Source organism: Sinohyriopsis cumingii, chromosome 14 (assembly GCF_028554795.1).
Source record: "Sinohyriopsis cumingii isolate HCF-2022 chromosome 14, ASM2855479v2, whole genome shotgun sequence".
Lineage (NCBI taxonomy): Eukaryota > Metazoa > Mollusca > Bivalvia > Unionida > Unionidae > Sinohyriopsis > Sinohyriopsis cumingii.
The window spans coordinates 93739010-93752847 of record NC_142974.1 but is presented as its reverse complement, the minus strand read 5'-3'; the positions used below and the strand labels follow the sequence as shown (position 1 = coordinate 93752847).

At 40.2% G+C, this 13838-nt stretch overlaps 1 protein-coding gene across 4 annotated transcripts in view; it reads right to left on the bottom strand.

The window, feature by feature from the left end:
- Window positions 1-610, bottom strand: part of LOC149784417 (protein PHTF2-like) — a 124894-nt gene extending 124284 nt beyond the window's left edge. For 3 of the 4 annotated variants that reach the window (XR_016413855.1, XM_089932472.1, XM_089932474.1), the window contains exon 1: window positions 332-577. The gene's annotated coding sequence lies outside the window, so the exon portion shown is untranslated. Of the gene's footprint in view, window positions 1-331 lie in introns of all 4 variants that reach the window. The other variant, XM_089932473.1, reaches the window with a different exon arrangement.
- Window positions 611-13838: the final 13228 nt, after the last annotated feature.

Here is a 13838-nt window from a genome sequence, read left to right as displayed (position 1 = left end):
TCAACTTATAAGAAAATAAAGAACACCCTACCACCACCAACACACACACACACAATATAGCTAATGTTTTGCTGTGTGATACGGTGGAAAAAAAAAATTGAGATCAATTTATATTATAAAACATCACGATTTCAGGCAAGTGGGAAATGTGTGGATTTTTCCAGAACAGCCTGCTTTATCCGTAGCCATTTTGATCATTTGCTTTGCAACAAAGGCATCGGATACTGACCGATTTGCTGTTGTGTATGGAACACGCCATCATTACAGACTATTATACTATATCTATTCAAAACCTACGAAGAACGACTGCAACAAATAACAGATTACTCACGTTTCGTACAATGAGGAAAAGTCACTGCACCAATGAACCGTTTCAGAACAGAACTTCATTGATCCCATTTTGTCTACTATTCTACTCTGTTGCTACAAGTGGACACTTTTCCGAGAAGAAATAGTCACAAATACCTTAAACATGAAAAAAGCAATTTAGTTATCCAAAACGAAAGTAGATGACATCCAAAAGGTATCAAAAGTGGGACACCACTCAAAGTATATTTCTTACCTTCTGCACATACGTCAAAATTTATAGATCTATTTTTGCCGTTTGCCCTTGACGTTTAGCGTTTTTGGAATACTTCGGTTGCAATTGACTTAACGATGTATACAAGGGAAATAACTCTCCGCAATTAAACATCTACCTACAAAAGTTTCTGTTCTTCATGCGCATTCTTTCTCACTGTCCCCACCCTTCTTTCTCTCTCTCTCTCTCTCTCTCTCTCTCTCTCTCTCTCACATGTGCATTCTTGACTATAGGTCAACGTGGGCGATTTTAGATATGCATGTATATTTAAGTCAAAAGTAAACTTGTCGCAGGCGTCTGACAATGCACAGTTTAACTTTAAAAGCATCAAAGGAATTATTGTTTTTAACTTAACAATTTATTATTGATATTTTAGGAGGAGGAAGAGGATGATTTGAAAACGAAATTAGCTAAATTTGTGAACACATTATCCATTGAATATGCAAAGACGCGACCTGTCAGGTCATAAGACCGCAGGCTAGTATCCTTCTTTCTCTGACACCACAGACTTACTTTCACCGATGATCTTTTCACTAAACATAGGAAATTAGTGGATATTGACTCAAAAACTTCAAGATCTGGACTTTGCAGATAGTATTGGGCTGCTGTCACAGGATCTCCAGCACATGTAATTAATAAATGCCGACTAGACAAAATGCCTGCGAGTCAATACAAACCAGGATGCACATATTCTTTTAATGGGACAAGTCATTGATATCTTGACAAGTTCACATGCCATAGCCGTAATGTGAACAAATCAGGCGGAACAGAATGAGATCCATGCCAGGATTGCCAAGACACGAAAGGCCATTACCGCTTTTTAGACCACAGCTGCTCGACACGAGCTTAAAAGTTAAAAACAAAACAAACAAAAAAAAAAACCAAAACTAATAACCTGAAGGAAAAAAATCATGCCGAGTGACAAAATTTCCTCAGACTAGTTCCATTACCGATTCGGACATAGGAACCTGTCTAGCATGCTATAAAAAGAGACCGGGTAAGTAACTTCCAAAAATTTCGTACCAAGCTTGTATGGAGGGGGATTACTGCCATAATTAAATGCTTGTATTTCCTAATCTTCCTTGATGCATTATTGTAAATGGCTGCTTGCAAGTGCTACTTTCATAGTTCTATCAATGTATATTGTATTGTCATTGATGCAAATTGGACGTGGCAGTTTGCAAGTGCTACTTTCCTTCTGCATTGTTGTAAATGACTGCTTGCAAGTGCTACATTCATAATTCTAGTCATGAATTTGTTATTTTTCATTGATCCAAGCTGTAAAAAGTTGCTTGCAAGTTTTTATATCTACTTTCCTTCTACGTCATACGACAAACTATATAATCAGTTCAGTAGCTGGCAAATTACAATATACAAGGACGCAGAAGGAAAGTAGATCTACGCACTTTCATGCAGCCATTTACAGCTTGCATCAATGAAGAATAGAAAATCAATGACTAGAATTATGATTGTAGCACTTGCAAGCAGCTATTGACAATATTGCAGAAGGAAAGTAGCACTTGCAAACTGCCACGTACAATCTGCATCTGCATCAATGAAGAATACAATATACATTGACAGAATTATGAAAGTAGCACTTGCAAGCAGCCATTTACAATGGATCATCAAGGAAGATTAGAAAATACATGCATATGATTATGGCAGTAATCCCCCTACATAAGCTTGACCCTCGATCTCCTCCATCTTGTTTCCGTCTTTGAAGGTACACAGCCATAATCTATGGCTTGTTTTACTCTTGAGATATTTTTCAATTTATTAAGCTATCGTTGACTTTTCTGCGTTGCAACAAACTGAAGTTAAGGACTCCGAAACGTACGAAATGCACGAATTTTGCCTGTCGGAACAAACTTGTGCTCCTTTGTAACATACTCTATTTACTGTGAGAAACGGTGTTTGCGACTCTACGATACATCCCTTCGTTAATCTGAGAACAGTGGTAGATGCAAAAGTGAGTTCCTACTTTCCATTAATCGATTAAATTTTAGCAACCCAGTTCAATTATACATTTGTCATCTTAAGTCCACACAGCTCGATTTGCATAGCTTGAGTCGCGTTATTTTAAAGGAACGGTCATAATTTGAGTCATACAAAGTTGGATACAATACAGCAAAAATTCATTATCTGACAGGAAATCTATTTATACTGACGTAAATGACGTCTCGGCGTTACCGTGAAGGACACTCATAGACAAAGCTAAAAGTTTCATAATTGGACAAAATTTCACACATTTATCTTTCACTGAATTTCTAAAGAAAACTATTTTTAGCTTCGTTTCAACACATTAGAAACTTGGAAATCATTCTTAAGTTTGCAAAGTTATTAGTAAATACCAATAAATCCTTGCTAATAAAACAACGTACATAGCCACGCTCCGGATATGATATCTTCGCAAACGTGTTTTATTAATGTGGTCTACATTAAAGTTAAAGACAAATTCGGTCATTTGAGTTGCTGGTCGTTTTAGCCGTGTGTGGTGGAATGCGGCTATTGGGGTGGGGCTAAGAGGACATATCAGCCTCGGTGTGTCTTGACACTTAAGATATCTATCTACAAAAAACTTGAAAGCTGACCTTTAACTGTCCTTTATATGTATATAATTATTATAGCGATACAAGTATTAGACGGTTTGAACATATATATGGTTTATTTAAACGTTTGTAACTTTATTCATGGCAACTAGAGAAGACCTCATGACCACAGGGTCTCGTATTGTTGTTGACAGTTGACCTGTCATACATGTACTATATAATAAATATTACTGTATAGTACACGTGTGACAGATCAATTGTAAGCAACGGTACGAGTCCCTGTTCTCATGCCAGCGGTCGGGACAAAATTTTCCATATGCACCTCCGCTTTAATTTGGCACTATCTGGTTGATCTAAAAACCGGGTTGATTGTTAGGTGTGGTTTTACTGTAACTAAATCGCATCTAAATAAACGGCAAGTGCGTGTCCCCTAGGTGCTGGATCTGAACTATTCAAGTTCTTTATAGATATGTTCATTATTTGACGAAAGAACATTCAGAATACATACCGTTTGCAATTGCTTCCTAAGCATATTTTTGAGTTATTGAACATATGACTGAATTTTTTTGTAAAGCTACGTTAAAAATCCAAATCACACACACACACACACACACACACACACACACACGATGTCTGCAGTGTGGCAGTGTATACTGATGTCTAGCACTGTCATAATGCCGCAGACATGTAGCTCGATGTCCCACCCAGTCATATAAAAAAAATGAAGTTATATATATATATATAACCCGACTGGCTGACAGCGGCACCATCAGGGAAGCCAATTACTCATTCTTTTGGCAGGGGAAACCCTTGGATGAACCTAGGCATCATGGTGTAGGCTTTGCCGTCAAGAACACGCTAATCGCCTTCATTGAACCTCCATCATCAGGTACTGAGAGAATCCTTGCCCTCCGGCTGTCAACATCCTTAGGCCCGGTCAACATCTTCAGTGTGTACGCTCCAACCCTCTACTCCACCTACGAGGAGAAAGACAAGTTTTATGAGGCTCTGGATCAGGCAATATCTAGTATCCCCAACAATGAAAGCCTTTACTTACTAGGAGACTTCAATGCTAGAGTGGGAGCTGACCATGAGGCCTGGTCCACCTGTCTCGGCTTTTACGGAAGGGGAAAGATCAACGAGAATGGTCAGCGACTGCTGGAGATGTGCTGCTCCCACAGCCTATGTGTGACAAACACTTTCTTCAAATGCAAGGAGATCCACCAGGTGTCGTGGAGACACCCACGTTCACGCCACTGGCACCAGCTTGACCTCGTCATCACCAGGCGTACAGAACTGGCCAGTGTCCTTCTTACCCGCAGCTACCACAGTGCCGATTGTGACATGGACCATTCCCTCGTGGCCAGCAAGGTACGAATACTACCCAAGAAGCTGCACCACGCCAAGAAGAAGGGTCACCCACGTATCAACACCTGCTGTGCAAGCAACCCAGAGAAAACACAGCAGTTCATCAGCAAACTGAAGGAAGCCCTCACCAAAGTGACACCTGATGACACCATTGATTCCAAGTGGTCCCATATCCGTGACTCTGTGTACAATTCAGCCATCACAGCTTACGGGAAGAGGGAGCGAAAGAATATCGACTGGTATGAGGCAAACTGGGAGGAGATGGAGCCCGTGACTGAGGCAAAGAGGAAAGCCCTCCTGGCATACAAGGCTGCACCTAGTCCCAGAACACTACAAGCCCTCAGGATTGCAAGGAATAATGCCCAGAAGACCGCCCGCCGCTGTGCCAACACCTACTGGCTGAACCTTTGCAACAGTATACAGACAGCTGCTGACACCGGGGATACAAGAGGAATGTATGAGGGTATCAAACAAGCGACAGGCCCCCCCAGCTACAAGACCGCCCCCCTCAAGTCCAAGACGGGCGAAGTCATCACAGACCAGGGGAAACAACTGCAGCGATGGGTTGAGCACTATCTCGAGCTATATGCAACCCAAAACAATGTCACTGGAACTGCCCTGGACGCCATTCCAGACCTGCCTGTCATGGAGGAGCTAGACACACAGCCCACCCTGGAAGAACTCGGAAAAGCCATCGATTGCCTTGCCTGTGGGAAGGCTCCCGGAAGCGACGGCATTCCGCCTGAAGTCCTCAAGAGCGGAAAACCAGCACTGCTCCAGCCCCTACACACACTCCTCTGCCTTTGCTGGGAACAGGGATACATCCCACAGGACATGCGTGATGCCAACATCGTCACTTTGTACAAAAACAAAGGAGACCGTAGTGACTGCAACAACTATCGGGGCATCTCCCTCCTCAGCATCGTCGGAAAGGCCTTCGCCCGTGTTGCCTTGGCACGCTTGCAGATCCTAGCCTCCCGCGTCTACCCAGAATCCCAGTGTGGATTTCGAGCCGGCAGGTCAACTGTAGACATGATCTTCTCACTACGTCAGCTGCAGGAGAAGTGTCGCGAGCAGCGGATGCCCCTCTACGTTGCCTTCATAGACCTGACGAAGGCGTTTGACATGGTTAGTCGGAGTGGACTCTTCAGACTTCTGCAGAAGATCGGCTGCCCCCCACGTCTGCTTGCTGTCATTATGTCGTTCCACGAGAACATGCACAGCACAGTGTGCTTCAATGGCGCAACATCTGAAGCATTCCCAGTCGTTAGCGGAGTCAAACAAGGCTGTGTCCTTGCACCGACGCTCTTTGCCATCTTCTTCTCCATGCTTCTCCAGTACGCATTCAAGGACTGCTACGAGGGAGTGTACATCCATACCAGGGCTGACGGCAAGCTGTTCAACATCGCCCGTCTCCGTGCTAAGACTAAAGTCACAGAGGTACTCATCCGTGAATTGCTCTTTGCCGACGATGCAGCCTTGACATCACACACGGAAGATGGACTTCAGCAGCTGGTATGCTGCCTCTCCCATGCATGTAAGGAATTTGGACTGACCATCAGTTTGAAGAAAACAAATGTCATGGCACAGGACACAGACTCCCCTCCCTCTGTCTCCATCGATGGGTACAATTTGGAAGTTGTCGAGAACTTCACATACCTCGGGTCTAACATCTCCAGCTCACTCTCCATTGATTTTGAGGTGGGCGGCAGGATTGCCAAGGCAGCAGCAGTGATGGCCAGACTTAACCAGAGGGTCTGGAACAACCCCAACCTCACAGAGAAGACCAAACTGCGTGTCTACCAAGCGTGCGTGCTCAGCTCACTTCTCTACAGCAGCGAAACATGGACCACCTATGCAAGACACGAGAGGAAACTCAACAGCTTCCACCTGAGATGTCTGCGGCGCATTCTGCACATCCAGTGGCAGGACAAAGTACCCAACACAGAAGTTCTAGAACGCGCCAACATGAACAGCATGTTCTCCATACTCAGCGAGAGGCGCCTTCGCTGGCTCGGCCATGTCAAGAGAATGGACCCAGGTCGCATTCCCAAGGACCTGTTATATGGGGAGTTAGCAGAAGGTGCACGACCAACTGGACGACCACATCTGCGCTACAAAGATGTTTGCAAGAAGGATATGAAGACAGCAAACATCAATGTCAACGACTGGGAGAGCTGTGCAAACAACCGTTCCAGCTGGCGTTTAGCTGTCAGGCAGGGAGTTCAAAACGCAGAGGAAAAGAGAAGAATAAAGCAAGCTGAAAAGAGAGCAAAAAAGAAGGATAAGCAAAAGCGTACTTTGGAGCTATGCCATCGTCTCTCGTAGACGGACGGATGCCAAGATATATATATATATATATATATATATATATATATATATATATATATATATATATATATACGTCTAATGCGTAATCTCTGCTTTTAGGTTGTATTTTGAAGATCTATAAGGGTTCTTATCTTGTCTTTTCCTACCATCCTTATAGTTCTACTTCCTTTGCCGATGAGTGCAAGTTATTTGGGATATAATTCTTGATGTTTATAAAATGTGATTTGTTGTGTGACTTGGAGTGGAATTTTTATTTTCTAAAGTATATATTTACGGCTTTACGAAAATCAATGATACATTAATGATCTTGAATTCTGGTGAATTTCTAATTCCAAATAAGATCTTCTGTGAAATTTGTTCCAAATGACCCTTGTTTCTAAGAACTGACACAAAATTCAACAATACCATTTTCACAAAATGACACCCAAGGAATAACTGAAGCAGAGTCTCTTCGGCTAACGTACGAAAAGTACATAATAATGATTCAGAGATTTTCACTTGAACCAGTTTTCTGTTTGTATAGAGAAAGGCGAGGAGTTTTGTAAACTCGGATATCCTGTATCATCAGTAGAATAGAAGGGAAGGAAACCTATCGATTGACAATCTTAGTATGACTAATTCCGATTGTAGATAGAGTTTCGTTCTGTTCCAAATTTATCTTGAACTCTGTCTATTTTCCTCATAGATGGCGTATAAATTGTTTGTTCAATATTGTCCTGCTTCCTGATATTTTCACGTAGTGGAGATTCTAATTTCCTTGTATATCTATCAGTGTTTTTCCAAGATCATAGTGTTGCATCAAGAACGCTTTAGAATTATACAAATTAATATTGATATTAATTTTTGTATGAACGCGTTCTATGCAAGTTCATTCAGTATTTCTTAATTATGTCATTAATAAGAATTAACACAGACTTTGCACACCATTTATTCATAAATATTATATTATATTAATATATTTATTATACCAGGTACAGTGATTACATTTGTTCAGGGGGTATAGTGGATTAGTCATGCAATTCCAACCATGCATAAAACTAGTCTTTCGAGCATAAATTAACTTCGGTGAGACATTGTGGAGTCCTTCTTTCTTTGAAATAAAGTGTCCTCTTCAAACTCTCGTGTATATCCATAAGAAAAACGTGCATGGTGAATGGCTGAGTGGATTAATTATTGTGGTCAGGAGGTACCAATTGGGTGATTTTGCAGGAACTACTAGTGTCATGGGAAGCTAGAATGGAGGCAGCCCATGCCATGAAATTGGTCAAGTATCAGACCCTCATCCATGAATGCAAGCAGAATGGAACGAAGATTTGGAGTATAGCGGTGGAATTCATCTTCGGTAGTCAAGGTTCCAATAACCATATCTACACCTTGGCGGATCGAGCAAATATTTATATGCTTCGGGTGTGTGAATTTCATTTTATGCGGCGGCAAGCTACCGCATCCAATCAAAATTAAGTTGTTCAAATTTGAACACTGTTAATACGTGATCGAGACAAGGGAGCACATAACTTGAATAGACTAATAAATAAGCAACTATCCAGTGTCGGTCCGTGTTTGCACAACTGCCTTTCACTCAAATGCACCTGTAATGGCTTCCCTCTGGTACATATTCATATTTTAGTTGTTAAAATTAAAAAGTATCCTTTTTAGGTCAATTTCAACCACCGTTTTAGGTGGATGTACAATGCACCACGCTATTGGTTATTTGGCAATGTATACTAAGGGAGACAACACATGAAATCCAATAGATGTTTCTAGGACAAAGCACCAATATAGCTGTTTGATCCGCCAAGGTGTAGATAGAGTTATCAGAACTTTGACTAGCGAAGAGGGGTCGAATTAGGATGTAATTGCGTTGCCTTTGGAGTCATCTGGATTACAGGAACTATTCATCAAGGTTGGCAAACAGGCGAAGGAATTCTCACATTGACTTTGGCAGAAGCGAGAAGAGCGATGAAAAATGCAAATCGGGCTGAGTCTGATCAACTCTGTCAGTTTCCCCTGCAAAGCGTTTTCGGTCAGTGCCAAACCACTTTAGGAAAGGTTATACCCACCGAATGACGGAACTGGTTGCAATGTAGAGCTGTATTTATTTGGTGTGGCATCTTAAGCAACATCTTGATAGTTATTGACTGGATCGTTGCTATTACTTTTGTCATCTTTTCCACTCCAAAGGAAGTCAATGAGACTGTTTGAATAGTTTGCATGGATTTTGATGGAGGGTCAGGAAGTAGCATAAAACGCGCACAAGCATAGGCATTTATAATGATTTAATTGCTGAGACGTTTCCAGGTATGGAGAGGTTTGTAAAGGTTCATATAGCGAATATTCTTTTAATTGATTAAACTTTCTAAGTGTAATTTACTTTTGTAATATTGCTTTTGCTCAAATCAAATTTAAATCCAAGATGAGTAAATCGACCAGACTGATCCAAGCAATATTATTCCTGTTCTTAATTCATCACCACAAATCTATTAGCACCAAGCCATATGACCAATACCCCCCCCCCCTCCCCAAGCCAGACCAGCAGGAGAAGCTATCTGGAATATTTAAAGCAGTTTGGAGAGGAACGTCATTATCAGCTATATAGACTTATCAGGTATTCAGAGATGTTAATGTTTATACCACTCGATATTTTTATAACGCTATAACCATTATCAATAGATATGTGGGAAGTGGTCAACTTTGATGACCCCATGCTGCATAGAGAAAAATTGAGAACAATGTCCATTATTTGGCACGCAGCTAGATATATCAAAATAAAAGGTTCGAAACCATTTCAAAATCGATCGATCGACCAAAACATGCAAATTCAAACGACTTTTCTTTTAAAGGTCATTCTATTGAATCAAAGGCATTTTCAAAGTCAAGAATAACTAATAGTACTGGGATGCATCCTTCTGCTTTCTTCATTTAAATAAAACTTAGGCGTTTATTCTTACCAAGATATCGACCCTTCAAATTTCACTTAGGTTGTGCATTCTTTATTCTGTGAGATGATACTATTGTTAGATCTACATTCAAGATGGAGATAGAGCGCCATTTTGATTATGCTTCTTTAGGAACACGTGTGATAACTCCTTACTTTTATGTTACCGATAGACTAAAATCAGAATTCAGTGTCATCTTTCAGAGTTGAATAGACCAAGCTAGTTCTGCATAATCAATATTAAGGCGCATATGATAATTTTGTCTAGTAGCCATATTTAAACTATACATTTTACATCATGGTTGTTGTTGTTGTTGTCGTTGTAGGGTTTAACGCCATTTTTCAGCACACGATAGGCTATACATGGCGGCCAGTATTAATGGTGGAGGAAGAACCCGGAAAAAAACCCGGAAGTGGTTCTCACCGGCTCACGAGAAGCTACTGGCAGGCTTTCTCACATACCCACATTGGCCGAATCTGAGACTCGAACCCACGCAGACAGAGGTGAGATGGCAGTGATCCGTAACGGAGAGCGCTTTAGACAACTCGGTCACTCAGGGCCCCTCACATCATGTTTGCAATAACAGCGCAAATCTTCCAAGCTCCGTAGATTGTATACATACATTACCCATCTGTAAATATTTTATTTTAGGAGGTGGAACGGTAACGCACTCGGTAAATTAAAATGTACAATATGAGTATGTGTATTTATTAGAGTATAATGGCACTTCAGCACAATAATAACCATCAAGTGCCCGTTAAAAGAAAAATTGAAAACCGTTACACGTTCAAACAAACGAGAAGTAGACTACAATCAAATGCTCCTTAATCTGGGTTATATAATATAACCCTCACCCTATCCCCAGAACATCTCAGGTTTCCTAAATGGTTAGATCGCCCAATCTCTGATGCGGGAGGTCGCGGGTTCGAACCGCAGTCGAATCATACCAAAGACTTATAAAAATGGTACTTACAGTTGCCTTGCTAGGCGCTCAGCATTAAGATGTTAGTTTTAGGTCTGGTTAGCCTGGTGCCAGGATAATGTGACCGGGCGGGGGGTGGGGTGGGGGACATCACGCTACATGTCTGGGGCAATATGCCACAGTGCTAGACATCACTATAAACTGCCATAATAAAGATATCGTAGCAAAACATGACACGTGCTTTAATTTTGCACGACAGTCGTAATTTGGTATGTAGCAGTTTTGCTATTTAACATTGGATGCAAGCATCAGATTTAATTTTTGAAGGTAGTTTAACCTGATAATGGATCTCCACTTATGCAGCATATCTACCTTGTTTTTAGGTGGAAAACAAAATAAAATATTTTCAGTTATGACTAGAAGAAGTATCTGATATCTTTCATGTTAGAAGAAATTACGTCAGTCATGATTAGCTTCCTTATCTCAGATTATACTGAATGAAGTCAATTAAGACTGACGAAACCTTTTTACATAAAGTAATGTTCTTCCAATTTCACTCTAAAATCCATGGAAATAAGGCAACTTAACCAAAGTTGCAGCTGTATTACTTGATAACATCGGTAACAAATATCATCATCATCGTTATTATCACCACTGCCACAACGCTCGTCACGAATGCAAAAATATTTAAATTACCACGTACTTAATTAAACAGACAGGAAGATTAATAACAAAAATACGAACATCAAACTGAGTTAAAAAGAACAAAATATTAGAGGGGTAGAGAAAAATCTCATTCATTAGATCCACGTATACTTCAAACTCCTACTGTGTTGTGCTGATTTTAAAACAAATACATACTAACCCTGTTTTAATAATGTTATCATCAGGTCGAATTGGATAATTTCATCAATCTATAGGAGAGAGAAGGTGGATACACGACTACGTCATTACTATAACTGAATAAATAACATTTTCTTTTAAAAATCATGTTGCTTCCGGTTATATACAATGGTAACTTGGGGTAACTTGGGGTACAACGATATCCCCAACGATACAACGATACCCCCAGAACTGTATTGCGATATATTGCAACATGTTAACCCCATATTGCAATACTTACATCAATACAGTAACACTTATGAAAACAATAAAATAATCACTATAACGTTTACTACATGAAATATACAATATCTCAATGTGGTGTTACCCTTTAAAGCTTCAAATGGTAGTCAAACGAACATATACAATTAATATAAAATTGAAAAAGGTTGGGAATAATTTGAAAATCCATTTGTTGAAGAACAAAAATCTGAAAATTAAAAATTGGTCTACACACCTGTCAACTAACTTAAAAAATGAGTCGAAGTTAATCGATATCTGGAGACAAAAAAGGAAGTAATTTGATCTGATCGACCGTGTGTTCTCACATGGGAAACATCAGATGCGGCCGTTGTTTGTTTATAAGATTTGCTCTCTGTTTTTTTTTCTTTGAAGATAAAAATATCAATCCTAACAGAGATATTGCATGCTTTGCTGTATGTACATTCCGGGGATTCGATACAAAATTAATTACTTTAAAGGAATTCATTTATTATTAACGAACACGGACTCTTGAGTAATGTTCATTTAGTGTCATTACGAACAGGACATAAATATCTGAGGCAAAGTGAAGTTTAAAAATTATTATTTATGACTGGAAAAATATCCCCTGGTCTTGACTTGCCACCCCCACCCCCAATTAAACTTGACCCTATTATTGGCAATGTGCATCTTGTTTTACATTCGCTTGCTATTTCGTGCTAAGCGTGCATCTAGATAAAAGATAAAATAAGGTTCGAAGGAATTTGATTATTTCTAGAAATTAGTTTGACCTGACTGTTTAGTCGAAAACACCTAAAAATAGAACTTTGTATCTTTTTGCTGACCTAGGTCCTGACCTTGATTGAGAATCAAGTAAGCAATTTCATTCTTAATGTGTGAACGATAATAATGAAATCGAAGCTAACTGGGACTACGTGACTTTAGATGTTTGAATCAGACGACAGTGGAAAATATCCCTACTTTTGAATCAGCCGTCAATGGAAAATATCCCTACTTTTGAATTAGCCGTCAATGGAAAATATCCCTACTTTTGAATCAGCCGTCAATGGAAACTATCCCTACTTTTGAATCTGCCGTCAATGGAAACTATCTCTACTTTTGAATCAGCCGTCAATGGAAAATATCCCTACTTTTGAATCAGCCGTCAATTAAAAAAAAAATCAAAACTTTCTGCATTAGCAGTCAATCGAAAAAATATCCATATTTTCTGAACGGAAGATATCCCTACTTTAAAATCAGCAGCCAATGGAAAATATCCCCACTTCTGAATCAGCAGTCAAAGGAAAATATACTTACTTTTTGAATCGGCAGTCAATGAAAAATATCCCTACTTTTGAATCAGCAGTCATTAGAAAATATCCCCGCTGTTGAACCAGCAGTCAATGGAAAAATCCTTTACATTTGAATCAAGTCATTAGAAAATATTCCTACTTTTAAACCAGCAGTCAGTAGAAAATATCCATATTTTTGGCTAATATATTAATCCATTAATCGCAAGAATAAAAAAAAAAATGGTGCCCCCCCCCCGCAAAAAAAAGAATGAAAAATTGTACTTCTGAAACCTGACAAATTCAGCTGCATTGATATCTTATGCACACAATAATGTCATATACCGATAATCGATATATATTTTTAAGTTGTAAGTTTTCAATATTAAGTTGTTGTTGTTGTTGTTGTTGTTGTTTAACGCCATTTTTCAGCACACGATAGGCTATACATGGCGGCCAGTATTAACGGTGGAGGAAGAACCTGGGAAATCCCCAGAAAGAACCACCGACCCTCGAGAAGCTACTGGCAAGCTTTCTCACATACCCACATTGGCGGAATCCGAGACTCGAACCCACACAGACAGAGGTGAGATGGCAGTGATCCGTAACGGAGAGCGCTTTAGACCACTCGGCCACTCGGGGCCCCTCTATATTAAGTACAGTGCCGGATTACCAAATAGGCTGAGTAGGAACCGGCCTAGGAGCCTCGCGACAACGGATCAAAATAATAATGATAAAACGTATTGGGAGATACTTTGCGGGGGGGGGGGGGGGGGGGGG